Source organism: Triticum aestivum, chromosome 2A, assembly GCF_018294505.1.
Source record: "Triticum aestivum cultivar Chinese Spring chromosome 2A, IWGSC CS RefSeq v2.1, whole genome shotgun sequence".
Lineage (NCBI taxonomy): Eukaryota > Viridiplantae > Streptophyta > Magnoliopsida > Poales > Poaceae > Triticum > Triticum aestivum.
This window is the reverse complement of record NC_057797.1, coordinates 180292497-180319657: the sequence shown is the minus strand read 5'-3', so window position 1 is coordinate 180319657 and position 27161 is coordinate 180292497.

Genomic DNA, 27161 nt, shown 5'->3' with positions numbered 1-27161 from the left:
AATTCTTCAAGAAGACAGCATATGAACTTCTCATTGACAAGAAACCCAATGTGAATTATTTCAAAGTCTTCGGTGCTAAATGTTGGATTAGAGATCCTCATCACAATTCTAAATCTGCACCGAAAGCACATGAAGGTTTTATGCTCGGTTATGGTAAGGACTCGCACACCTACAGAGTCTTCAACACCTGTCGTCATAAGGTTGTTGAAATTGTAGATGTGTTGTTCGATGAGACTAATGGCTCGCAAAGAGAGCACCTACCTCCTATGATAGATGAAATACCTCCTGAGGAATCTATTAAGTTCAAGGCTACAAAGGATGTCATTCCTACTGAAGAATCTGCTGAAGAAGTTATTCCAGAACATGAAGAACGTCATGCTGATGCACCTGAGGAAAATGGTGCTGAAGAAAATGCTGATAAAATTCCTCAACGTCAACCTGCTCATCCTCACGTTGCAAATGAAGTGCAAATTGAGAAAATCATCAGCGACATCAACATTCCAGGTCCTCTCACACGCTCAAGAGCTTCACATTTATCTAACTTTTGTCGGAACTTTGCTTTCGTCTCTATCACAGAGCCCACTAAGGTAGATGAAGCATTTCTGGAGCCTGAGTGGATTCAAGCTATGCAAGAGGAATTACATCAATTTGAGCTAAACAACGTCTGGGAACTGGTCAAACATCCAGATCCTCGCAAGCACAATATCATTGGCACAAAGTGGATCTACCGCAACAAGCAAGATGAAAATGGCCTTGTGGTGAGGAATAAGGCAGGGCTTGTAGCTCAAGGCTACACACAGGTTGAAGGAATTGATTTAGATGAAACTTTTGCACCTATTGCTAGACTTGAAGCTATTCGCATATTACTTGCTTATGCTAACCATCATGATATCACTTTATATCAAATGGATGTGAAAAGTGCATCCCTCAATGGTAAGCTTGAGGAAGAAGTATATGTTGCTCAACCCCCAGGTTTTGAAGATCCAAAGCATCTTGACAAAGTCTTCAGACTCAATAAGGCCCTCTATGGCCTCAAGTAGGCCCCACGGGCGTGGTATGATACTTTGAAGCAATTCCTCATGAAGAAAGGCTTCAAACCCGGTTCACTTGACCCAACTCTTTTCACTAAATCTTATGATGATGAATTGTTTGTGTGCCAAATATATGTTGATGATATTATCTTTGGCTGTATTGACCAACATTATACTGATGAATTTGCCTATATGATGAGTGAAGAATATCAAATGTCTATGATGGGAGAATTGAAATTCTTCTTAGGTCTTCAGATTCATCAATAGCGCAATGGCATATTCATATCTCAGGAGAAATACCTCAAGGATGTACTGAGAAAATTCGGCATGCAAGATTGCAAAGGAGTCAAAATCCCTATGCCCACAAATGGCCATCTATGTACTGATGAAAATGGTATTGACTTTGATCAAAAGGTATACCGCTCAATGATTGGTTCTTTATTGTACCTATGTGCATCTAGGCCAGATATTATGCTTAGTATTTGCATGTGTGCCCGATTTCAAGCTACACCGAAGGAATCACACCATAAGGCTGTGAAGCATATTCTTCGATATCTAGCTCACACACCAACACTTGGATTATGGTACCCCAAGGGCTCGGCTTTTGATCTCATTGGATTTTTAGACTCTGACTATGCTGGTGATCATGTGGATCGCAAGTCAACATCTGGCACATGCCATTTCCTCGGACGATCTTTGGTCTGTTGGTCCTCGAAGAAACAAAATAGTGTATTGATGTCTACTACCCAACCTTCTTCTTGTAGACGTTGTTGGGCCTCCAAGTGTAGAGGTTTGTAGGATAGTAGAAAATTTCCCTCAAGTGGATGACCTAAGGTTTATCAATCCGTGGGAGCCGTAGGATGAAGATGGTCTCTCTCAAGCAACCCTGCAACCAAATAACAAAGAGTCTCTTGTGTCCCCAACACACCCAATACAATGGTAAATTTTATAGGTGCACTAGTTCGGCGAAGAGATGGTGATACAAGTGGTATATGGATAGTAGATAAATGTATTTGTAATCTTAAATTATAAAAACAGCAAGGTAACTAATGATAAAAGTGAGCGTAAACGGTATTGCAATGATAGTAAACAAGGCCTAGGGTTCATACTTTCACCAGTGCAAGTTCCCTCAACAATGATAACATAATTGGGTCACATAACTATCCCTCAACATGCAACAAAGAGTCACTCCAAAGTCACTAATAGTGGAGAACGAATGAAGAGATTATGGTAGGGTACGAAACCACCTCAAAGTTATTCTTTCCAATCAATCCGTTCGGCTATTCCTATAAGTGTCACAAACAGCCCTAGAGTTCGTACAAGAATAACACCTTAAGACACATATCAACCAAAACCCTAATGTCACCTAGATACTCCAATGTCACCTCAAGTATCCGTGGGTATGATTATACGATATGCATCACACAATCTCAGATTCATCTATTCAACCAACACATAGGACCACAAAGAGTGCCCCAAAGTTTCTACCGGAGAATCACGACGAAAACATGTGCCAACCCCTATGCATAGTTTCATGGCCGGAACCCGCAAGTTGATCACCAAAACATACATCAAGTGAATCACGTGGTATCCCATTGTCACCACAGCTACGCACGGCAAGACATACATCAAGTGTTCTCAAATCTTTAAAGACTCAATCCGATAAGATAACTTCAAAGGGAAAACTCAATCCATTACAAGAGAGTAGAGGGGGAAGAAAACATCATAAGATCCAACTATAATAGCAAAGCTCGCGATGCATCAAGATCGTATCACCTCAAGAACACGAGAGAGAGAGAGACATCAAACACATAGCTACTGGTACATACCCTCAGCCCCGAGGGAGAACTACTCCCTCCTCGTCGTGGAGAGCACCGGGATGATGAAGATGGCCACCGGAGAGGGATTCCCCCCTCCGGCAGGGTGCCGGAACGGGTCTAGATTGGCTTTCGGTGGCTACAGAGGCTTCTGGCGGTGGAACTCCCGATCTATTGTGCTCCCCTGTAGTTTTAGGGTATATGGAGATATATAGGCGGAAGAAGTACGTCAGGGGGGCACGAGTGGCCCACGAGGGTGGAGGGCACGCCCCCCTACCTCGTGGCCTCCTCGAAGCTTCCTTGACGTAGACTCCAAGTCTCCCGGGTTGCTTTCCTTCCAAAAATGAGTTGCGTGAAGTTTCAGGTCAATTGGACTCCGTTTGATTTTCCTTTTCTTCGAAACCCTAAAATAGGCACAAAAAAACAGAAACTGGCACTGGGCTATGGGTTAATAGGTTAGTCCCAAAAATAATATAGAAGTGTATAATAAAGCCCATAAACATCCAAAACAGAAGATAATATAGCATGAAGCAATCAAAAATTATAGATACGTTGGAGACGTATCAGCATCCCCAAGCTTAATTCATGCTCGTCCTCGAGTAGGTAAATGATAAAAACAGAATTTTTGATGCGGAGTGCTACTTGGCATAATTTTAATGTAATTCTTCTTAATTGTGGTATGAATATTCAGATCCAAAAGATTCAAGACAAAAGTTCATATTGACATAAAAATAATAATACTTCAAGCATACTAACTAAGCAATTATGTCTTCTCAAAATAACATGGCCAAAGAAAGTTCATCCCTACAAAATCGTATAGTTTAGTCATGCTCCATTTTTGTCACACAAGAATGCTCTCATCATGCACAACCCCGTTGACAAGCCAAGCAATTGTTTCACACTTTAGTAATCTCAAACCTATAAACTTTCCGCAATACATGAGCATGAGCCATGGATATAGCACTATGGGTGGAATAGAATATGATGATGGGGGGTATGTGGAGAAGACAAAAAAGGAGAAAATATCACATCAACGAGGCTAATCAATGAGCTATGGGGATGCCCATCGATTGGTGTTAATGCGAGGAGTAGGGATTGCCATGCAACGGATGCACTAGAGCTATAAATGTATGAAAGCTCAACAAAACAAACTAAGTGGGTGTGCATCCAACTTGCTTGCTCACGAAGACCTAGGGCACTTGAGGAGGCCCATTGTTGGAATATACAAGCCAAGTTCTATAATGAAAATTTCCCACTAGTATATGAAAGTGACAAAACAAGAGACTCTCTATCATGAGGATTATGGTGCTACTTTGAAGCACAAGTGTGGCAAAGGATAGTAACATTGTCCCTTCTCTCTTTTTCTCTCATTTTTTGGGCCTTTTATTTTTTATGGCCTTTCTCTTTTTGGGGGGCCTTCTCTTTTTTATGGCCTTTCTCTTTTTTTCTTTTTGTTATATTCCTCACTTGGGACAATGCTCTAGAAAATGATGATCATCACACTTCTATTTATTTACAACTCAATGATTACAACTCGATACTAGAACAAAGATGACTCTATATGAATGCCTCCGGTGGTATACCGAGATATGCAATGAACCAAGAGTGACATGTATGAAAGAATTATGAACGGTGGCTTTGCCACAAATACTATGTCAACTACATGATCATGCTAAGCAATATGACAATGATGAATGTGTCATGATAAATGGAATGGTGGAAAGTTGCATGGCAATATATCTCGGAATGGCTATGGAAATGCCATAATAGGTAGGTATGGTGGCTATTTTGAGGAAGATATAAGGAGGTTTATGTGTGAAAAGAGCGTATCATATCACGGGGTTTGGATGCATCGGCGAAGTTTGCACCAACTCTCAATGTGAGAAAGGGCAATGCACGATACCGAAGAGGCTAGCAAGGATGGAAGGGTGAGAGTGCGTATAATCCATGGACTCAACATTAGTCATAAAGAACTCACATACTTATTGCAAAAATCTACAAGTAATCAAAAACCTCGGTACTACACGCATGCTCCTAGGGGGATAGATTGGTAGGAAAAGACCATCGCTCGTCCCCAACTGCCACTCATAAGGAAGACAATCAAATAACACCTCATGTTTCAAATTTGTTACATAATGTTTACCATACGTGCATGCTACGGGACTTGCAAACTTCAACACAAGCATTTCTCAATTTCACAACTACTCAACTAGCACAACTTTGATATTATTACCTCCATATCTCAAAACAATCATCAAGCATCAAACTTCTCTTAGTATTCAACACACTCATAAGAAAGTTTTTACTATTCTTGGATGCCTAGCATATTAGGATTATTTAAGAAAATTACCATTCTATTTAAGACTCTCAAAATAATATTAGTGAATCATGAGATTTCATCTATTTCTTCAAAATAAAACTACCACCGTGCTCTAAAAAGGTATAAGTGAAGCACTAGAGCAAATGACAAACTACTCCAAAAGATATAAGTGAAGATCAATGAGTAGTCGAATAATTATGCAACTATGTGAAGACTCTCTAACATTTAATAATTTCATATCTTGGTATTTTATTCAAACAGCAAGCAAAACTAAATAAAATAAAATGACGCTCCAAGCAAAACACATATCATGTGGCGAATAAAAATATAGCTCCAAGTAAAGTTACCGATGAACGAAGACGAAAGAGGGGATGACTTCCGGGGCATCCCCAAGATTAGGCTCTTGGATATCCTTGAATATTACCTTGGGGTGCCTTGGTAATCCCCAAGCTTAGGCTCTTGCCACTCCTTAGTCCATAGTCCATCGAATCTTTACCCAAAACTTGAAAACTTCACAACACAAAACTTAACAGAAAACTCGTAAGCTCCGTTAGTATAAGAAAATAAATCACCACTTCAAGGTACTGTAATGAACTCATTATTTATTTATATTGATGTTATATCTACTGTATTTCAAATTATCTATGGTTCATACCCTCCAATACTACTCATAGATTCATCAAAATAAGCAAACAACACATAGAAAACAGAATCTGTGAAAAACATAACAGTCTGTAGTAATCTGGATCAAACGTATACTTCTGGAACTCATAAAATTCTCAAATAAATTGATGGACCTGAGGAATTTATCTATTAATCATCTGCAAAAATAATGAACTAAATATCACTCTCCAATAAAAAATGGCATCAATTCTCGTGAGCGCTAAAGTTTCTGTTTTTTACAGCATGATCAACAAGACTTTTCCCAAGTCTTCCCAAAGGTTATACTTGGCACAAACACTAATTAAAATCATAAAACCACATATAAAAATAGGCTAGATGAATTATTTATTACTAAACAGTAACAAAAAGCAAGGAACTAAAATAAAATTGGGTTGCCTCCCAACAAGTGCTATCGTTTAACGCCCCTAGCTAGGCATGATGATTTCAATGATGCTCACATAAAGGATAAGAATTGAAACATAAAGAGAGCACCATGAAGAATATGACTAGCACATTTAAGTCTAACATACTTCCTATGCATTGGTATTTTGTTAGCAAACAACTTGTGGGAACAAGAATCAACTTGCATAGGAAGGTAAAACAAGCATAACTTCAAAACTTTAAGCACATAGGGAGGAAACTTGATATTATTGCAATTCCTACAAGTATATATTCCTCCCTCATAATAATTTTCAGTAGCATCATGAATGAATTCAACAATATAACCAGCACCTAAAGCATTCTTTTCATGATCTACAATCTTAGAAAATTTACTACTCTCCACATAAGCAAAATTCTTCTCATTCGGAATAGTGGGAGTATCATAAGAGACTCGAATACTATAAATTGTTTCTACATTAAAAGAGTAACGTTCAGAAAATGGGTAACCATAATCATGACAAGTTTTACAAATATAATCACTTCTTTTTATAGCATAAGTATCATCACAATAATCATCATAAGTAGGAGGCATGCTATCATCATTATAAATTTGCATATCAAAACTTGGGAGACTAAAAATATCATCTTCATTAAACGTAGCATCCCCAAGCTTGGGACAGACATCCATTGCAGCAAATATATTCTCAAAAACATCATCTTCATCAAACATATCATCCCAAGCTTGGGCCTTTTCATATCATAAGAATAACCACTCTCATAATTAATAGTATGGATAGCGCCAATAGTATAGCAATTATCATATTCTTCCAAGCAAGTGCCAAAAAGATTTTCAAGATTATAAGAAGTATCATTATCTTCCACAGTTATATTTTCATGAGGTACAGTAGTAATAGGAGAAGCACTATTTGGGGGAGATATCTTTTTACCTCTCTTCCTTTTTCTTTTCTTCTTCTTCACCACATCATGTGTGGGTTCAATACTTTTTTGGAGCTCCTTATTAATGAGATTGGTTGAATAGGAGGCTCCTCCTCGTTACCTAATTCATCATAAGAAATAATAGGAGGATATTGGGAAGTCTCTTCCCTTTCATTAGTATTCTCTTCATCCTCTATTTGTTTTCTTTTCTTTATGTAGTTGGCAATATAAGGATTTTCAATACAATTGACCGCACAATACATATAAATTTCCTCTAGATCAAATCCAAGAAGTTTATAATGGGCAAATTCTGGAAGATAATTAGTTATACGTTTTGTTTCTTCGTAACCCATAAGCAAACTAAGTTCATTATGATGTGCAAGGGAAATCAAGTCATCACAAGTTTTGGACACGATACGATCATGAAACAATTTGCATTGGGTACTAAAATGATCATATTCATTGCAGAGCTCACAAGTATGGCCAAGATAATTTAAATTTTCAGCACATTCATCTAGCCTTTCTTGCAACAATTTAGTTTCTAAGTACTTATGCCTCTTGCAATATCTATCTTCCCTATTTGGTGTGTACTTACAAACCCAATGCACTCAACAAAAATGCACAAGTTTATAGGAGACATTTTCATCATAACTAGTGCAATCATCATTAGTTTCATGGATATTCAAAGAATTCGTACTAACAACGTTGCAGTCATGCTCATCATTCACATATTTTATGCCAAGCATTCTATGTAATTCTTCTTCTAGCACTTGAGCACAATTATCCTTTCCATCATACTCACGAAATATATTAAAAAGGTGAAGCATATGAGACAAACTCAATTCCATTTTTTATAGTTTTCTTTTATAAACTAAACTAGTGATAAAACAAGAAACTAAAAGACTCAATTGCAAGATCTAAAGATATACCTTCAAGACTCACCTCCCCGGCAACGGCGCCAGAAAAGAGCTTGATGTCTACTACACAACCTTCTTCTTGTAGACGTTGTTGGGCCTCCAAGTGCAGAGGTTTGTAGGATAGTAGCAAATTTCCCTCAAGTGGATGACCTAAGGTCTATCAATCCGTGGGAGGCGTAGGATGAAGATGGTCTCTCTCAAGCAACCCTACAACCAAATAACAAAGAGTCTCTTGTGTCCCCAACACACCCAATACAATGGCAAATTGTATAGGTGCACTAGTTCGGCAAAGAGATGGTGATACAAGTGGTATATGGATAGTAGATAAAGGTATTTGTAATCTGAAATTATAAAAACAGCAAGGTAACTAATGATAAAAGTGAGCGTAAATGGTATTGCAATGATAGTAAACAAGGCCTAGGGTTCATACTTTCACTAGTGCAAGTTCCCTCAACAATGATAACATAATTGGATCACATAACTATCCCTCAACATGCAACAAAGAGTCACTCCAAAGTCACTAATAGCGGAGAACGAACGAAGAGATTATGGTAGGGTACGAAACCACCTCAAAGTTATTCTTTCCAATCAATCCGTTGGGCTATTCCTATAAGTGTCACAAACAGCCCTAGAGTTCGTACTAGAATAACACCTTAAGACACATATCAACCAAAACCCTAATGTCACCCAGATACTCCAATGTCACCTCAAGTATCCGTGGGTATGATTATACGATATGCATCACACAATCTCAGATTCATCTATTCAACCAACACATAGGACCTCAAAGAGTGCCCCAAAGTTTCTATCGGAGAATCACGACGAAAACATTTGCCAACCCCTATGCATAGGTTCATGGGCAGAACCCGCAAGTTGATCACCAAAACATACATCAAGTGAATCACGTGGTATCCCATTGTCACCACAGATATGCACGGCAAGACATACATCAAGTGTTCTCAAATCTTTAAAGACTCAATACGATAAGATAACTTCAAAGGGAAAACTCAATCCATTACAAGAGAGTAGAGGGGGGAAAACATCATAAGATCCAACTATAATAGCAAAGCTCGCAATACATCAAGATTGTATCACCTCAAGAACACGAGAGGGAGAGATCAAACACATAGCTACTGGTACATACCCTCAGCCCCGAGGGAGAACTACTCCCTCCTCGTCATGGAGAGCACCGGGATGATGAAGATGGCCACCGGAGAGGGATTCCCCCCTCTGGCAGGGTGCCACTACGGGTCTAGATTGGCTTTTGGTGGCTACAGAGGCTTTTGGCGGCGGAACTCCCGATCTATTGTGCTCCCCGGTAGTTTTAGGGTATATGGAGATATATAGGCGGAAGAAGTACGTCAGGGGGGCCACGAGGGGCCCACGAGGGTGGAGGGCGCGCCCTAGGGGGGTGGGCACGCCCCCCTACCTCGTGGCCTCCTTGAAGCTTCCTTGACGTAGACTCCAAGTCTCCCGGATTGCTTTCCTTCCAAAAATGAGTTCCGTGAAGTTTCAGGTCAATTGGACTCCATTTGATTTTCCTTTTCTTCGAAACCCTAAAATAGGCAAAAAACCAGAAACTGGCACTGGGCTCTGGGTTAATAGGTTAGTCCCAAAAATAATATAAAAGCGTATAATAAAGCCCATAAACATCCAAAACAGAAGATAATATAGCATGAAGCAATCAAAAATTATAGATACGTTGGAGACGTATCACATATCACTGTCTACTGCTGAAGCTGAGTACATTGCTGCTGGTTCTTGCTGTGCTCAACTACTATGGATGAAGCAAACTCTCAAGGACTATGGCGTCAACGTGAAGAGTGTTCCACTCTACTGTGACAATGAGAGTGCCATCAAGATTGCTCATAACCCAGTTCAGCACTCGAAGACAAAGCATATTCAGATTCGTCATCATTTTCTTCGTGATCATGTGTTGAAGGGAGACATCTCTATTGAGCATGTGAAGACTGAAGATCAGCTAGCCGATATCTTCACCAAGCCCTTGGATGAGAAGAGATTTAACAAGTTGCATTGTGAGCTAAATAACCTAGAATCTTCGAATGTTCTTTGAAAATGACACTCATCCTAACACTCATGAAGAAACGTTTTTCTTCAATCAATGAAGACTAACACTCTAAGTGTGAAGAAATTAATGAAGAATTTGATTCTCAGAACCCTACGACAATTGTACACGGTGTCTGAAATCATCATTCTTATACGGTGGGTCACGCCACCACAAAATGTTGAAAATCTTCAATTGAGCTTTTCCTCAGTTCTTTGAAATTCCTCAGTTGTTCTTTCAACTTTGCATTGTCTTCACCATTTCCGTCGTTTTTCTTCATTGGCTATATATATATATATATATATATATATATATATATATATATATATATATATATATATATATATATATAAGTTTATGTCCTCTACAACATTCACTTATAGCTATTTCTTCATATTGCCTTTTCTGCTAAGTGAATGTGATCGGACCCTTCCCCATCTATGCTATACTCAACCCAATCTATTCACAAATTCTTCATGTGTGTTCTATTTGAAACTCGTTCAAAATCTTCACTGTGTCCTTGTCAACTGAAGAATTTGCGAATGGAACTTTTAACTTATCCTATCTAAATTTTCGGCTTTGCCGCTCAAACCGTTCCACATCCCACGACAACACTTATCCATTCACCCACGATCTCCACTTCTCAGTACGTGGGTGACACATGTCAAGCAGATGAGAAGGGTCAGGGGCACGTTCGTCCAATTTCTTCGAGCGAACAATTTTTTCACCGTGGCTATAAATACCCTTCCCTTCCTCACTTCACTTTTACTCCGCTCATTCTCACTCCAGCTCGAGCTTCTCAAACCCTAGCGCCGCCGCTACTTCATCGTCGCCGGTGAGGAAGAGCTTCACTGCCTCGACCTCGTCGCTGTCATACTCGCGCCGGCTGCGGATTTCTTCACTCCGCCGCCGCCATAGCTATCTTCCTCTACCAAGTTAGGGCGTGGAAGATCTGAACTGACGAACTTCACATCTACACCTCTCAGTTCATCGTGTTCTTCGTCCAGGGTAATTAAAAGTTACTTTTACTGCCCTCTTTGATTCAAATGATAACTACAAAATCTTCAAAGGTGTTTATTCTTCAATTTCGTCACACACTGAACACCTCACATGTCATCTGTTCTTGATTCATTTCTCTAAGCTATGTTTTTCTTCAAGATTCCTCAATTGTGTGGATTTTCGATCTATACAACTCTGGAACCTAAGACAAATAACACTTAGTGAAATTCTTCAAGACTCATCTGGTCAAATTCCTCAAACTTGTTCTTTTTGAAAAACCTCTGAGAACACATATGACCTCTCCATATTTCTCACAACCATACTCTGTTCACATGTACTCATGTCAGCTACTGAATCACTAGGTTCTCATCAACTTAACTCATTTGCAGCGTTCCTCGAAGAAAAGTTGCATACATCTTCAGAGAATTCCATTGTTCAAATTCCTCATCTGAAGAAAATGGCTGATGGAAAGAAGCCACAGAAAGGAGGAAAGAGGTCTGAGGTCAACACAACGTTTGAAATCCATGATGATATTTATGCTGGGTACTGCACACCCCCTGAGGAGGACAAAAATCAGCGCAAGGTGCGCATTCAAAAGATTGAGAGGAGATGGGCAAGAGAGTGGAGGGAGTACAAGTATGTTACTCCCAAGTACATGAAGAAATTCACTCTCAATCCTCCATGCCCAAGACCTCCATTGGCACCTGGCCAAGAAGCAGATCCCACCAGCCTCAAACGCGGTGAGGATTATCCTGATGAATGGGCCAAGCGCCAGGCCAACTTGGCCAAACAGGCAAGAGAAGCAGTGAGGAAATTCAATGAAGACTCTGTTGCTGCCACTGCTGAGGCCTCTGCAAGCAAGCCGAAGAAGGCCATGGCAAAGAAGCCTGCTCATAAGCCAAGTGCTTCACCAGCAATGCCCTCACGGCCAAGTTCCTGAGCAATGCCCTCACGGCCAGATTCTTCAATGCCCTCACGGCCAGATCTTCAAAGCCCTCATGGCCAACTCCTCAAGCTGCTCCCACTCCAAAATCCTCAACTCCTCCGCCAAAGTCCTTAGCTGTTCCGACCAAATCCTCGGCACCTGCGCATCTCGCCACGTGCCAAAGGACGACGGGCATCCCTATTGCCTCAGGAGCATCTGCTAGTTCCTCAGCACCACTGCATTCTTCAACTAGTCCCACTCTGTTGAAGACCAAGGCAACTGCTGGACAAGGCTCTCGACCAAGTCCTCAAAAGAAGTAGGTCGCTTTTCAAGTGTCGTCCCATGAAGACAAAGTTGATGATGATGAACTTGCAGAAATCATCAGAGACAGGCAGGTCAAGGCTGCTAGAGCCAAGGGCACTAGTGTGCCTCTACTTTTGGATCCAAAGTTGATCCTTGAGTACATTGATCTATGGCACAAGGACCCCAATACTCCTATGCCTGATTTCAAGATGACTCCTGGCCAAAGTCGTATGTTGACTCACTTCATTGAGGAAGAAAAATGGAAGTTTGAGAAGGTCAGGCAGATCAAGAAAGCGCAGTATAAAAAGGAGCGCTACCTGAAGAAAAACGTTGTCTCTATGATAACTAAAGAACTTGTCACTATTCAATCTAAGATCAAGAAACTCAGTGATGAATTTAACGCATACCGCGCTGATTGGCTTGGAGCCAAGATCCGTTTTGTGAAACTCACTGATCAATTCACTTCAAATATTGTAGCCCCAATGCAACAGGAAAATTCCTCAGGCTAAAGCATCTGCTCAGCCTATTGAAGAAAATGCCAGCACCGCTGATGACAATCAGGCTGCTGAAGAAAATGCTAATTCCAGGGCTGATGACTGCATTCCAGCCGCTGAAGAAATTGCCAGGGCAACCACTAGTGTTGTGCCTGAAGAAAGTGAAGACGTCAGGGCAACTGCATCAGTTGCACCTGAAGAAATTCAACCAAATTCCTCTGCTCCTCCTGCGCCTACTCCAACTCCGATCCTTCCATCTGCATTAGATGTGAAAAAGACCAAGGCTGCAGAGCGTATAGCTATGAGGAAAAGGACGGCATTAACTTCATCAGATTCTTCAGCCCCGAAGAAGATGAAACCATTGACTAGCTCATTTCACAACCCAATTGATGTTGTTCCTATCTCAACCATGCCATCAAAGGACCTTGTTCCTTTTGATGAAGGATATGTGATTCCAAGTGAATCAGATGATGACATTCCCTCAGCTGCTTCGTCAGAACAACTAGATGAAGAAATTGAAGTGGATGCAATCCCTTCAACACCAATTGTCTCCTCGCCCATGCCTCACTTTACTGCTGAAGAGGCCGACGTTGAAGAAGAAGATGCAAATGTGGACATTGGAAGCACTACTCTGGTGTTGAATGATGACTATTGGGAAAGTCAGCACCCCAACTCTCCTCTATTCACACCTCTTCAACAAATTCCTCAGTCCCCGGTAACTACTGAGGTCCAAATGGGATCTAAAGAACCTCGTACAACTCCATCCATCCATGAAGAAATTCCAGCCACTAGTGTTGATGAAAATGTAAATGAAGAATGGAAGTCCCAGGCTGCCACTGAAGAAGTACCTGAAATTCCTCAGCCTGTGGAACCTGAGATCGAGATCCCTGAGGTTGTGATGCAATTGACTGACACTCCTTACTCCAAGCCAAAGGATCCCTTCTCGAAGAAGCAAAAATTCAAGGCTGATGACTTCTTTGGCGAGCATGTATTCTTCACTGACTACAATCCTTATGACTCTGCTTGTCTAAGGAGGAAGCATTTCTGGACTGCAAGCCAGGCCAACTTCTATTCTTCACTGCTTTTTAACAAGGACAAAATCTTCTACCATGAGCATATTCCTCATGTGGACATGGAATCATTGCCTTGTTTCACTCATGTCCTCAGTGTGCTTCATGACGCAGGCCTCCTCAACTTTTGCTCTAACATTGTTGATTGGAATGAAGAGCTCATTCTTCAGTTCTACACGACACTGCACATCACCGGTGATCCTGAAGATACCAACACCTGGGTCTTGGACTGGATGACCGATAATACTCATTATAAGGCACTGGCCTCTGAATTGCTTCACGCCCTACCCATCAGTCCACCCAGTGAAGGAGCTCGCTGCCTGTACCAAGAACCTGAACTTACAGCTCATTACATGCAAGTGTTAATGAAGCCTCTGAAACCCGGTCAAGCCCCAAGGACCAAATTCCTCGTAAAGGACTTACTCTATGTGCCCAAAATAGTCTATCGAATTCTGACGAGGACAATGAGTCCCATCAAAGGCCACGACTCATTTGATGAGGAAATAGTTGGCATCATGAAGAATCTGCCATTCGTCGAGGTCTTCTTGGCGGATCGCCGAGCGGATCCAGTCACCCTAGATCTAGCCCTTCGGTAGGCCGGCTCATGAGGAAGATCCACCCCAACTGGTCGCGTTCTGCTTCGCCTTTGCCGTCGCCTTCTTCGCCCGCTCCAGAGCCGCCGTCTTCTCCTTCCCCATCATCGCTGGCGAGACGCGTACGGAGCGGCAGCGCTGGGGCGAGAGCGAGCGCGACGAAGAAGCCTGAAGAGGAGAAGAGGAAATGAGAACACACTGTTCAAGAAAACCCGGTCCGACGCCTTATATGAGGTCGCTTCCGAGTGGCTGACTGGTAGGCCCGGATGATCCTGTCAAATCCCGTAACAATCACGCGCGCGATACGTGGCGAAAAAGGTGGCACGGAGATCAAGGTGGTTCTGCCCTATCCCATCCGATTACTGCGGCCTCCCCTGTCCCGCGCGCTTCCCAAAATCCGAATCCCGCGAAATCTGCGGGCAGCAGAACAACTTGTCAGACGGAAGATCTCCTCCACACCATCACTCGGAGCTTTTCAAGTAAAGAAACTCACTCGACAAAAAACTAAGAATGGATCAAGGCGACTGAAAAGGAAGTTGCTGTCATCACTCAGGTTCATTGATCCGAAACAAGATATGCTCATGGCATGAAAAATGAGTCAGAGAAGTTCTCAACTCCTTCCCCACTCAAACCTCGATCCATTCGGGGGCTAATGATGAAGCTATGTACCTAGGGTAGGGTCATGGACCTGTCCTAACTACCCTACCCAAGGACATCTCTAAAAGAAATCACCTTTCAATCGACTTGGAGGTGTTCCACTCGACAGACTCGAAGACACTCGACCAAGAAGCAATCACTCAACCAAGATCCAACCACTCGACGGCCAGGAGACCTAAAGTCACTCCGCACGCTAACAGTCGGTCATTAAGTAGCTTTTATGGTCATCATAGCACTTTATTAGGGGCGTTACCAGTAAGGCCCGACCTTAATATATTTAAAACCCTGCATAACTGAGGGCCGGAGGGGTCTGGCGGACTCTATATAAGCCACCCCCTCCTCAGGGTAAAGGGCTCGCACCCCTATAATTCATACACACATAATCCAGTCGACCGCCTCCAGGCTCCGAGACGTAGGGCTATTACTTCCTCCGAGAAGGGCCTGAACTCGTAAACCTCGTGTGCTTACAACTACTCCATAGCTAAGATCTTGCCTCTCCATACCTACCCTCCTACATTACTGTCAGACTTAGAACCACGATAGTTGGCGCCCACCTTGGGGCGGGTGTCTTAGCGATTTGTTAGAGGAGTTGCAATCTTTTCTGACCCAAATCATCATGGTTTTTGGCGGAATTTTGGTGGAGGGCCGCGAGATCCATCTCGGCGCGCTCACGTTCATCGCCGACGACTCCCCTTGGCTTCAGGAGGCTCCGCTCGACGTGGATGCACTCCCTGTCCGCAGAGCAACGCACTTTCGCACGTGCGTCCACGGCATCCTCTTGCAGCAACCGTCGACCCATTATCGGTCGGCACCTGTGTTGTCCTCCCTACCTGTTTCTCGCCGGCGCAAGCGCTCCGGTCGGTCGAGACTTCAGCGGTGGGTGAGACACGCGGTGGCTCGCCAGTCGGCCACCCCTCAAGTCGCAGCGATCGAGCCCAACGGATCCCTCTACGGCCTGTTCGACCTGTCGACTGGCTCCGCAGAGACCGCATCCAAGTGCGACAGCAGCAATCCGGCGGCGGAGGTTCTGATGGTCGATGGACCACGCAGTCCTCCCGGTTTTCCCCGCACAGACGGAGGCGCAGGTGGAGGCGACCCGTCGCATCCCCATGAGGAATATCTCCCCGAGCCTCTCACGTCGCTGTAGAGAGAAGAACTTCGTCGCCGGAACATGGATGCACTGCACACTCCTATCGTTGGAGAAACCCATGAGGCTCATGCCTTGGAGGACGCGCGCCTGGCAAACTTGGCTGAGCGCACTCGAATGGAGAACCTCCTGCGAGCACTCGACGAGCGTGCGTGACAACGGATTCCAGAATCCAGTCGACATCAGCTCTTTCTGCCCCCGCAGGTATATGGAACTCCGATTCAGAATTTAGAAGCTGCAGCCCGTATAGCAGAGTTGATTCAACCTTCCCAGTCAGAGGCTGGCAGAGGCTTGCTGCAGATCAGAGCATTACTCCGGGCAGCAGGAGACTAGAATTCCACTGTTTCTCAGTCGCGGAACAAGATTCATAGCAGATCCATTGCTGCAGACACAGTCCAGTCGGCTCATAGCCCAAGATCGCCCCCGAGGTGTGAGGGACGTGGGGACCGGCGTGATCAGTACGGGAACAGTGAGCGATATGATCACCGATTCGATCATGATGATCGACGTCGAGTGCCTACCCCTCCCCCGAGGAGTGGATCGTATGTGCCTCGACAGAAAGATGACAGTCACCCTCATAGTGTTGGGCAAAGGATTCCAGTCGACCCCAGGGAACCAGACTTTGATGCGAGATCCATTCTCGTTCAAGGTTTGGTCGACAAGAACAGAGCTCACCGAGAAGGTCACGACAGAGATGCACCTACCAGCAGCAGAGTACATGTTTCGGGGCCAGAGTGCTTTAGTAGAGCCATCAGGGCCGCTGTGATTCCTCCCAACTTCAGGTTGGCGACTGGAGTCAGTAAGTTCACTGGTGAGTCCAAGCCCGATACTTGGCTTGAAGACTACCGAGTGGTTGTCCAGATTGGCGGTGGCAATGATGAAGTGGCCATGAAGCACCTGCCTCTCATGTTGGAGGGCTCGGCCAGAGCGTGGCTGAATCAGTTAGCACCCAGCAGCATTTACACTTGGGAAGATCTCGCCCGAGTGTTTGTCACCACATTTGAAGGAACATGCAAGTGACCGGCAGGGCTGACGGAACTGCGGTCTTGCGTGCAGAAGCCGAATGAAACTTTGAGGGATTACATCCAGAGATGGATCACGTTACATCACACGATAGAGAATGTGCCTGATCACCAAGCAGTCTGTGCCTTCAAAGAAGGCGTCAAGTACAGAGAACTGAATCTGAAATTCGGTCGAACCAGAGACATGTCTCTGAATCGGATGATGGAGATTGCCACCAAGTACGCTAATGGTGAAGATGAGGATCGACTCCGGAGTGGCAAGCACAAGTCAGTCACCCAAGAAACCAGAGGAGGAAATTCCAATCGGAAACAAAAGCGGAAAGCCGAGCCAGCTGCTCCTGGGGAAGCCTTGGCTGTAACTCAAGGAAAGTTTAAGGGGAAACCCAAAGGGCCTTGGAACCCCAAGAAAGTTAAAGACCAAGACGGAAATGATGTGTTGGATTTGCCATGTCACATCCACACCAAGAAAGATGAAGAGGGTAAGCTCATTTACCCAAAACATACCACTCGACAGTGTCGGCTCTTGATCAAGCAATTCCAGGGCAAACAGCCCAAAGATAAGGAAAAGGAGTCGGACAAAGTTGAGGACAAGGAGGACAGTGATGATGGATACCCCCAGGTCAATTCCACCTTGATGATTTTTGCTGATGTTGAAAGCAAAAGTCGACTGAAAGTTATCAACCGTGAGGTGAATATGGTTGCTCCGGCGACACCCAGTTATCTGAAGTGGTCTCAAACTGCCATCACATTCGACCAGTCCGATCACCCAACGCTCATTGCCACCCCTGGGAGGCAAGCTTTGGTGGTCGACCCAGTTGTTGAAGGCACTCGACTGACCAAAGTCTTGATGGATGGTGGCAGTGGTTTGAACATACTGTATGCTGAGACGTTGAAAGGGATGGGCATTCCGATGTCCAGACTCAGTACCAGCAACATGAGTTTCCATGGAGTCATTCCTGGGAAGAAGGCTGAGTCACTCGGCCAAATTGCTCTTGATGTGGTTTTTGGTGATTCCAAGAATTACCGCAAAGAAAAGTTGACGTTCGAAGTTGTGGATTTCCAGAGTGCTTATCACGCTATTTTGGGCAGGCCAGCTTATGCACGCTTCATGGCTCGACCATGTTATGTGTATCTCAAATTGAAGATGCCTGGTCCCAAAGGTGTGATCACTATTACAGGCAGTCGGAAGAAAGCAGAAGAGTGTTTTCAGAAAGGCTCAAAGATTGCTGATGCTCAGATGGCAGTGGTGGAGCTGCAGGAGTACCAGAAGACTTCAGACCCGAGTGATTTGCTGCGAGCCAAGAAGCCCGCTACAGAATCAGCTTTTCATTCATCTGGTGAAACGAAGCCGGTTCACATTCACCTGACCGATCCCAGTGCTGCTCCGACTCATATCTCAACAACACTCGACTCCAAATAGGAAGAAGCGCTCATCCAGTTCCTCCATGAGAATTGGGACATCTTCGCATGGAAGCCTTCTGACATGCCGGGTGTTCCCAGGGGGCTAGCTGAGCAACGCCTACGAGTCGACTCAAAAGTGAAACCTGTCAAAGAACATCTCCGACGGTCCACCGTCCAGAAGAGAAAGGCTATTGGTGAGGAGGTGGCTCGGCTCTTAGCAGCGGAGTTCATCCGAGAGATTTACCACTCCGAGTGGCTCGCCAATGTTGTCATGGTCCCCAAGAAGGACAAGTCACTTCGCATGTGCATTGACTTTAAATATATCAATCGGGCCTGCCCGAAAGATCATTTTCCTCTCCCCCGCATCGACCAGATAGTCGACTCAACTGCGGGATGTGAGCGACTGTCTTTTTTAGACACCTATTCCGGGTACCATCAGATCCATCTGTATGGACCTGACGAGATCAAAACAGCTTTCATCACTCCATTCGGGTGCTTTTGTTATGTTACCATGCCATTCGGCCTCAAGAATGCCGAAGCCACATTCATGAGGATGATTCAGAAGTGTTTGCTCACTCAAATCAGTCGGAATGTGGAAGCATACATGGATGATATTGTGGTCAAGTCACGGAAGGGTTCCGACCTGCTGACTGACCTTGCTGAAACCTTTGCCAACCTCAGGAGGTATGATATCAAGCTTAATCCATCAAAGTGCACATTCGGAGTTCCTAGCGGAAAGTTACTCGGTTTTCTCGTTTCTGAACGGGGAATCGATGCCAATCCAGAAAAAGTCGGTACTATACTCCGGATGAAACGTCCTGTGCGAGTGCACGGTGTCTAGAAGCTTACTGGTTGCTTGGCCGCTTTAAGTCGATTCATCTCTCGTCTCGGTGAAAAGGCATTGCCTCTTTACCGGTTGATGAAGAAGTCAGACAAGTTCGAGTGGACTCCTGAAGTTGATGCAGCGTTTGTAGAGCTCAAAGCTCTGCTCTCCACCCAGCCGGTGCTTGCTGCTCCAATCAGCAAAGAGCCTTTGCTGCTTTACATCGCAGCCACTGGACAAGTCGTCAGTATGGTACTTACGGTCGAGCGGGAAGAAGAAGGAAAAGCCTTCAAAGTTCCGCGCCCAGTATATTATGTTTCTGAAGTTTTGACCCCGTCGAAGCAAAGATATCCTCATTATCAGAAGCTTGTATATGGGATTTATATGACCACAAAGAAGGTTGCTCATTACTTCTCTGATCATTCCATTACAGTCGTCAGCGACGCTCCATTGTTAGAGATCCTGCACAACAGAGATGCAACTGGTCGAGTGGCAAAATGGGCGATTGAACTCCTTCCTCTAGATATCATATTTGAGACAAAGAAAGCTATCAAGTCCCAAGCAATAGCAGATTTCGTCGCCGAGTGGATTGAACAACAACTGCCGACTCAGGTTCACTCGGAGCATTGGACCATGTTCTTCGACGGTTCCAAAATGCTGAATGGTTCCGGTGCCGGAGTAGTATTGGTCTCCTCCCGAGGAGATAAGCTCAGATATGTTCTTCAAATCCACTTTGATTCCTCCAATAATGAAGCAGAATACGAAGCACTTTTATATGGGTTGCGCATGGCCATTTCACTCGGCATCCATCGCCTCATGGTCTATGGCGACTCAGATTTGGTGGTTAATCAAGTGATGAAAGAGTGGGACGTCAGAAGTCCGGCCATGACTGGTTATTGCAATGCAGTGAGAAAGCTGGAGAAGAAATTCGAGGGGTTAGAACTTCATCACATACCCCGACTGAAAAAGCAAGCAGCTGATGATTTGGCGAAAATAGGTTCCAAAAGAGAAGCCATTCCCAGCAATGTGTTTTTGGAACACATCCACACACCATCAGTTCAGGAGGATCCCTTCACTGAAGAAGCCCCGCAGCCAAAAAGTGCCACGGATCCGATTGAAGTTGAAGTTCCAGCTGTGGTCGACCTGATCATGGAAGTTTTGGTCATCACTCCCGACTGGACGGTACCATACATCGCGTACATCCTGAGGAAAGAACTCCCAGAGGACGAAGAAGAGGCTCGACAGATCATCCGTCGATCCAAGGCCTTTACAGTCATAAAGGGACAGTTGTATAGAGAAAGTGCGACTGGAGTCAGTCAGAAGTGTATAACACCAGAAGAAGGTCAGATAATCCTTGATGATATCCACTTGGGGACCTGTGGTCATCATGCGTCTTCTCGTACCATTGTGGCTAAAGCATACCGAGCGGGATTCTACTGGCCAAGAGCAAATGAAATGGCAAAAGAGATATTTGACAAATGTGAAGGATGTCAGTTTTACTCCAATATGTCGCACAAACTCGCGTCAGCCCTGAAAACCATTCCACTCATCTGGCCCTTCGCTGTTTGGGGACTGGACATGGTTGGACCACTAAGAACGGGCAGAAGCGGCTTCACTCATGTGCTAGTAGCAGTCGACAAGTTCACCAAATGGATTGAAGCTAAGCCTATCAAGAATCTTGATGCTTACACTGCTATCAGTTTCATCAGAGAGTTGATATTCAGATATGGAGTTTCGCACAGCATCATCACTGACAATGGGTCAAACTTCGATTCTGACAAATTCAGAGCCTTTTGCGCCTCTCAAGGCACACGAGTCGACTACGCTTTAGTCGCTCACCCCGAGTCGAATGGACAAGCAGAAAGAGCAAACGACTTAATTCTCAAAGGACTGAAACCCCGACTGATGCGCGATCTCAAGCATGTAGCAGGTGCATGGGTCGACGAGCTTCCCTCAGTTCTTTGGGGATTGAGGACAACCCCGAACCAATCGACTGGAAGAACCCCATTCTTTCTGGTCTACGGAGCCGAAGCAGTTTTGCCGAGTGACCTGCTTCACAACGCACCCCGAGTCGATCTCTACTCTGAAGATGAAGCAGAACAAGCCCGGCAGGACGCAGTCGACCTCTTGGAAGAAGAAAGAGAAATGGCCATGATCCGGTCAACCATCTATCAGCAAGACTTGCGTCGATTCCATGCCAGAAATGTGAAGAGTCGAGCCTTCCAAGAAGGAGACTTGGTCCTCCGAGTGGATCAACAGAAACCACACAAACTCGCTCCTACTTGGGAAGGTCCCTTCATAGTCACCAGAGTCCTCCACAATGGAGCATACCACCTTTATAATGTCGATCGCCAGATTGATGAGCCACGAGCCTGGAATGCGGAGCTGCTCCGCCCCTTTTATACTTGAATTCTCACTCGGATGAGATGTAATAAGAAAAACTTCTGTAGTTTATCTATCAAAGACAAGAGCGCTATAATTTTCCCAGTAATTGTTATTGTTTTTGTTTGTGTGAGAAATCCCCCGGTGGGTGGCTTAGCTGCGAATCCGTTTCGCCTAAGTTTGCAAAAATAATTTCCTACCGAGTGGTGAGCCAGCCTCTCGCTCGGGGGCTTAGCTGCGAACCCGTTTCGCCTAAGTGTTTGAAAATCCTACCGAGTGGTGAGCGAGCTTCTCACTCGGAGGCTTAGCTGCGAACCCGTTTCGCCTAAGTGTTTGAGAATCCTACCGAGTGGTGAGCCAGCCTCCCATTCAGGGGCTTAGCTGCAGTCCAGTACTCGCCTAAGTATTTGAAAATCCTACCGAGTGGAGAGCAATCCTCCCACTCGGGGGCTTAGCTGCAGTCGAGTACTCGCCTAAGTTCTCTCACTAAGAGGCTTAATGGCAGTCCAGCACTCGCCTAAGTTTGAAAAAATCCTACCGAGTGGGGAGCCAGCCTCCCACTCAGGGGCTTAGCTGTAGTCGAGTACTCGCCTAAGTTCTCTCACTAAGAGGCTTAATGGCAGTCCAGCACTCGCCTAAGTTTGAAAATCCTATCGAGTGGTGAGCCAGCCTCCCACTCGGGGCTTAGCTGCAGTCCAGTACTCGCCTAAGTATTTGAAAATCCTACCGAGTGGAGAGCAATCCTCCCACCCGGGGGCTTAGCTGCAGTTGAGTACTCGCCTAAGTTCACTCACTAAGAGGCTTAATGGCAGTCCAGCACTCGCCTAAGTTTGAAAATCCTACCGAGTGGTGAGCCAGCCTCCCACTCGGGGGCTTAGCTGCAGTCGAGTACTCGCCTAAGTTCTCTCACTAAGAGGCTTAATGGCGGTCCAGCACTCGCCTAAGTTTGAAAAAATCCTACCGAGTGGGGAGCCAGCCTCCCACTCAGGGGCTTAGCTGCAGTCGAGTACTCGCCTAAGTTTTCTCACTAAGGGGCTTAGCTGCAGTCCAGTACTCGCCTAAGTATTTGAAAATACTACCGAGTGGAGAGCAATCCTCCCACTCGGGGGCTTAGCTGCAGTCGAGTACTCGCCTAAGTTCTCTCACTAAGAGGCTTAATGGCAGTCCAGTACTCGCCTAAGTATTTGAAAATCCTACCGAGTGGAGAGCAATCCTCCCACTAGGGGGCTTAGCTGCAGTCCAGTACTCGCCTAAGTTTGAAAAAATCCTACCGAGTGGGGAGCCAGCCTCCCACTCGGGGGCTTAGCTGCAGTCCAGTACTCGCCTAAGTTTGAAAAATCCTACCGAGTGGAGAGCGACCCTCCCACTCGGGGGCTTAGCTGCAGTCCAGTACTCGCCTAAGTTTGAAAAATCCTACCGAGTGGAGAGCGACCCTCCCACTCGGAGGCTTAGCTGCAGTCCAGTACTCGCCTAAGTACGAAACACATCCCAATCCGCAGGAACGACGAGGTGCAGGTCGACTGCCACCTTCTCCTTCAGAGCTTCGCCACAAATACAACATGCGCTCCATCCCAATCCGCAAGGATGACGAGGTGTAGGTCGACTGCCACCTTCTCCTTGGGAGCTTCGCCACAAATACAACGTGTGCTCCATCCCAATCCGCAAGGACGATGCGGTGCAGGTCGACTGCCACCTTCTCCTTCGGAGCTTCGCCACAAATACAACGTGCTCCATCCCAATCCGCAAGGACGACGAGGTGCAGGTCGACTGCCACCTTCTCCTTGGGAGCTTCACCACAAATACAACATGCACTCCATCCCACTCCACCAGGATGACGAGGTGCAGGTCGACTGCCACCTTCTCCTTCGGAGCTTCGCCACAAATACAACATGCGCTCAATCCCGACCCGCAAGGACGACGAGGTGCAGGTCGACTGCTACCTTCTCCTTCGGAGCTGCGCCACAAATACAAAAAGTCGTCTCGAGTGAAGAACGAGTTCCACTCGACGGAGAATTCATGAAGATATTCAACGATAAACTAAGTTCAGATAAATCCTAAAGGTTCCAGACCGCAGATCGAAGTGCTCGGGCATTCAGCCCGAAAGAGTTTAACGGTTACAAAAACCACTCGGCATTCCGAGGCAAATTTAAGGTGGGGCATAAAAGTTTGTTCACTCCGCAGGAGGATGACTGGCAGGCTCGACGAACTCGTCCAGGTCAACGCCGTCGGCGATCCGAGTGGCTGCAGCAATAAAAGTCTCCATAAAAGATCGAAAGTCATGCCTCTGGGTGTTGGCGACCTTGATTGCTGCCAGCTTATCTTGTCGCACCTCCTTGCAGTGGACACGAACCAAAGACAGAGCCACATCAGCACCACACCAGGCAGAAGATTTCTTCCACTCCTGCACTCGACCAGAGATCTCATTAAGTCAAGTCATCAGGGACTCGAGATCATTCTGGAGCGTGGCCCCTGGCCAAAGTGATGTGTCGATCCATGACGTGGCGACCTTCAGTCGAGCCAAGTAGTCCACAACATCGTCGATGCGGGATTCCAGTCGGAGCAGATTCATGACAGTTCCATCTTTCACGGGAGAGTTGATGGGGTCCAAACCTGGCTCAATCCGCCCAGTCTCCTCCTCGAAGTTCTGGCAAAACTCTGCATTCACGATCCAAGGATAAGTCAATTTTCGTATGCTGAGTCGACAAAAAAAACATCAGTCGGAACAAAATGTATACCTTCAAGCTTGATGAACAACTTCTTGGCAAGGCTCCTCAGATAGCTCTCCAGATCGTCCCTCCTGCGAGCGATGCCTTCCATCTCCTCGTACAGGTTGAGATTGTCCTTCTTCAAGCGCGTGCACTCCTTGTTGGCTTCATTCAGGGAAGATTTCATCTTGGCGTTCTCTTCTTCCAATTGGCCGACTGAAGCCAGTTTCTGTTCAGCCAGAGAGGTTTTGACGTCAGCTTTCTTTTGAGCAGCAGCCAAATCCTGATCCTTCTTCGCCAGAGCTTCGTTTAGTTTTTCTGCAAAGAAATGGTGCTTGATTCAAAAAGAGCAGAAAGGTACTCAAGCCTAAGACAAACCATTCGACAAGCTTGTCTTACCATTGGCGTCGTCCTTGGCCTTTTGCAGCTCTGTCTTGGCCAATTCCAAGTCAAGGTTTAGCTGGATCTGCTGTTTCTCCAAGTCAGCAAAGTGAGCTCCAAGATCACAAGATTTCTGCAATCAGGGAGGGGAAGTTATTTTACAGTGAAAAACGACAAAGACAATCAATACTAAGACTACGGTCGACTGCCCGCAGTCCACCATAGTCTCGAGGACTACACCCAGTGGGTGCACTTTGCGTGCCCCCACCGGTTCGGTTTACACTCGACACGGCCAGACCAGATCGAGCGAAAGAATCAAAATACAAAGACTACAGTCGACTGCCACCCAGTGGGTGTACAGATGCAAAGATTTTCCGAAAGAGAGTCTCCAATAGCATATCCTAACAGAACAAGCGGTGACCAGCTAACCTGAACATTGCTTTGGAGAGCCGAGCTGGCGTCATAGGCGGCCTGACTGGCGTCCCGCACCATCTTCACCTTCTCCATCATAATGCCCGCCTGGCGTATGGCTTCCTTGGCAGCATTCACTTCGTCCTCTGGGACATGATGGATCGCAAAAACTGAAGGTGGGTCGGCAGGAGCTTGAGCAGTCGGCGAAGAAGGCAGGGCACTCGACAATGGTACGGCGAAGGTAACAGATCCCCGATTGACATCACCAGCGTCCTGAACAACTGGTTCCGCCATCGGTGTCGACTGTGGCACCTTGCTTGCAGGAGCTTTCCTATTTTTCCTCGTCAAAGGCCTCTCATGCTCTTCATCATCATCATCGGGGAGGTCAATAATGCTAGGAGTTGTTCAAAGATCAATCACCAAAATCACATCACCCAATGGTACACATTGCAGTTGAGTCGACCAAATAAAGACAGAATGACAGAAATCTTACCCAGATTGGAAGTGACTGCATCCTCCATTACCTCATCCTCATCTCTGTAAGCTAAGGTCCTGGAAGTAGCAGCGCTGCCAGTTCCAAAGTTCGTCTGGTTAAATCAAGAAAAAATAAACAGCACGGAGCGTCGAGTGAATACAAAGGGAGACACTCACGCAGAAGCGACGGGGATGTCAATCTTAATCTTCGGCAACGCCTTCCGAGGCTTCTGCTCTGCAACTTTGAGATGCTTTGACACTTTTTCAGTTGGGGTTGGTGAAGATGTCCGAGGACGCTTTGAAGACTGACCAGTCTGAGCAATCGCCTTTTCACAGGCACTCGGTCGTTCTTGGTCAAGCTTGGATCGCCTCTCCCTGTGAGGAGGCGACTCGACTTCTTCTTCGTTGCTTGGGTCATCGCTTTCTTCGTCCTCTTCTCCGTCAGAATGCCATTCGCCACTGTCGCCGCCGCTCGCCTCTCCTTCCAGATCTTGCTCTTGCTCTCCATTGGGCATTGAGTACATTTCGATAAGGGCCTGAAAGAAAGCAGGAAGAATAAAGTCAGTCGACGCAGTATAGACAGTTGCGCAAGTGAATTCAGATTATAATCAAAAGCTCAGAATCGGACCTTTTCTGGTTCGTGGGACTGGTCGAATGGAGGAACTCTCCTGGCTCCCCTGGGGTTGTCCTTGTTTCCGGTGATGCCCGACAGCCACCCCTCCAGTGTGTCGTCATCGACCTCCTCCGGGTGAATCCGAGTGGTGTCGTCAAGACCTAAATACATCCACATCGGATGGTCTCGAGCTTGAAGAGGCTGGATGCGCCGCCGAAGGAAAACCTCCAAGAGATCCATACCAGTGACCCCGTCACGGATAAGCTGGACCACTCGTTCGACCAGCACCCTAACTTGCGCCTTCTCCTCCGGGAGCACCTTCAAAGAGGAGGGTTTCCTCACTCGGTCCATGGTAAAAGGAGGGAGGCCAGTCGACTGCCCTGGCGTCGGCTGGTCTTTGCAGTAAAACCAGGTCGACTGCCATCCGCGGACCGAGTCGGGAAGAATCATGGCCGGAAAGGAACTTTTCCCTCTCACCTGAACACCAAGACCCCCACACATCTGAATCACTTGTGTTCTCTTGTCACTCGGATTGGCCTTTTTCACCGTCTGAGAACGACAGGTGAAAATGTGCTTGAAAAGACCCCAATGATGCCGACAACCCAAGAAATTCTCGCACAAAGACACGAAA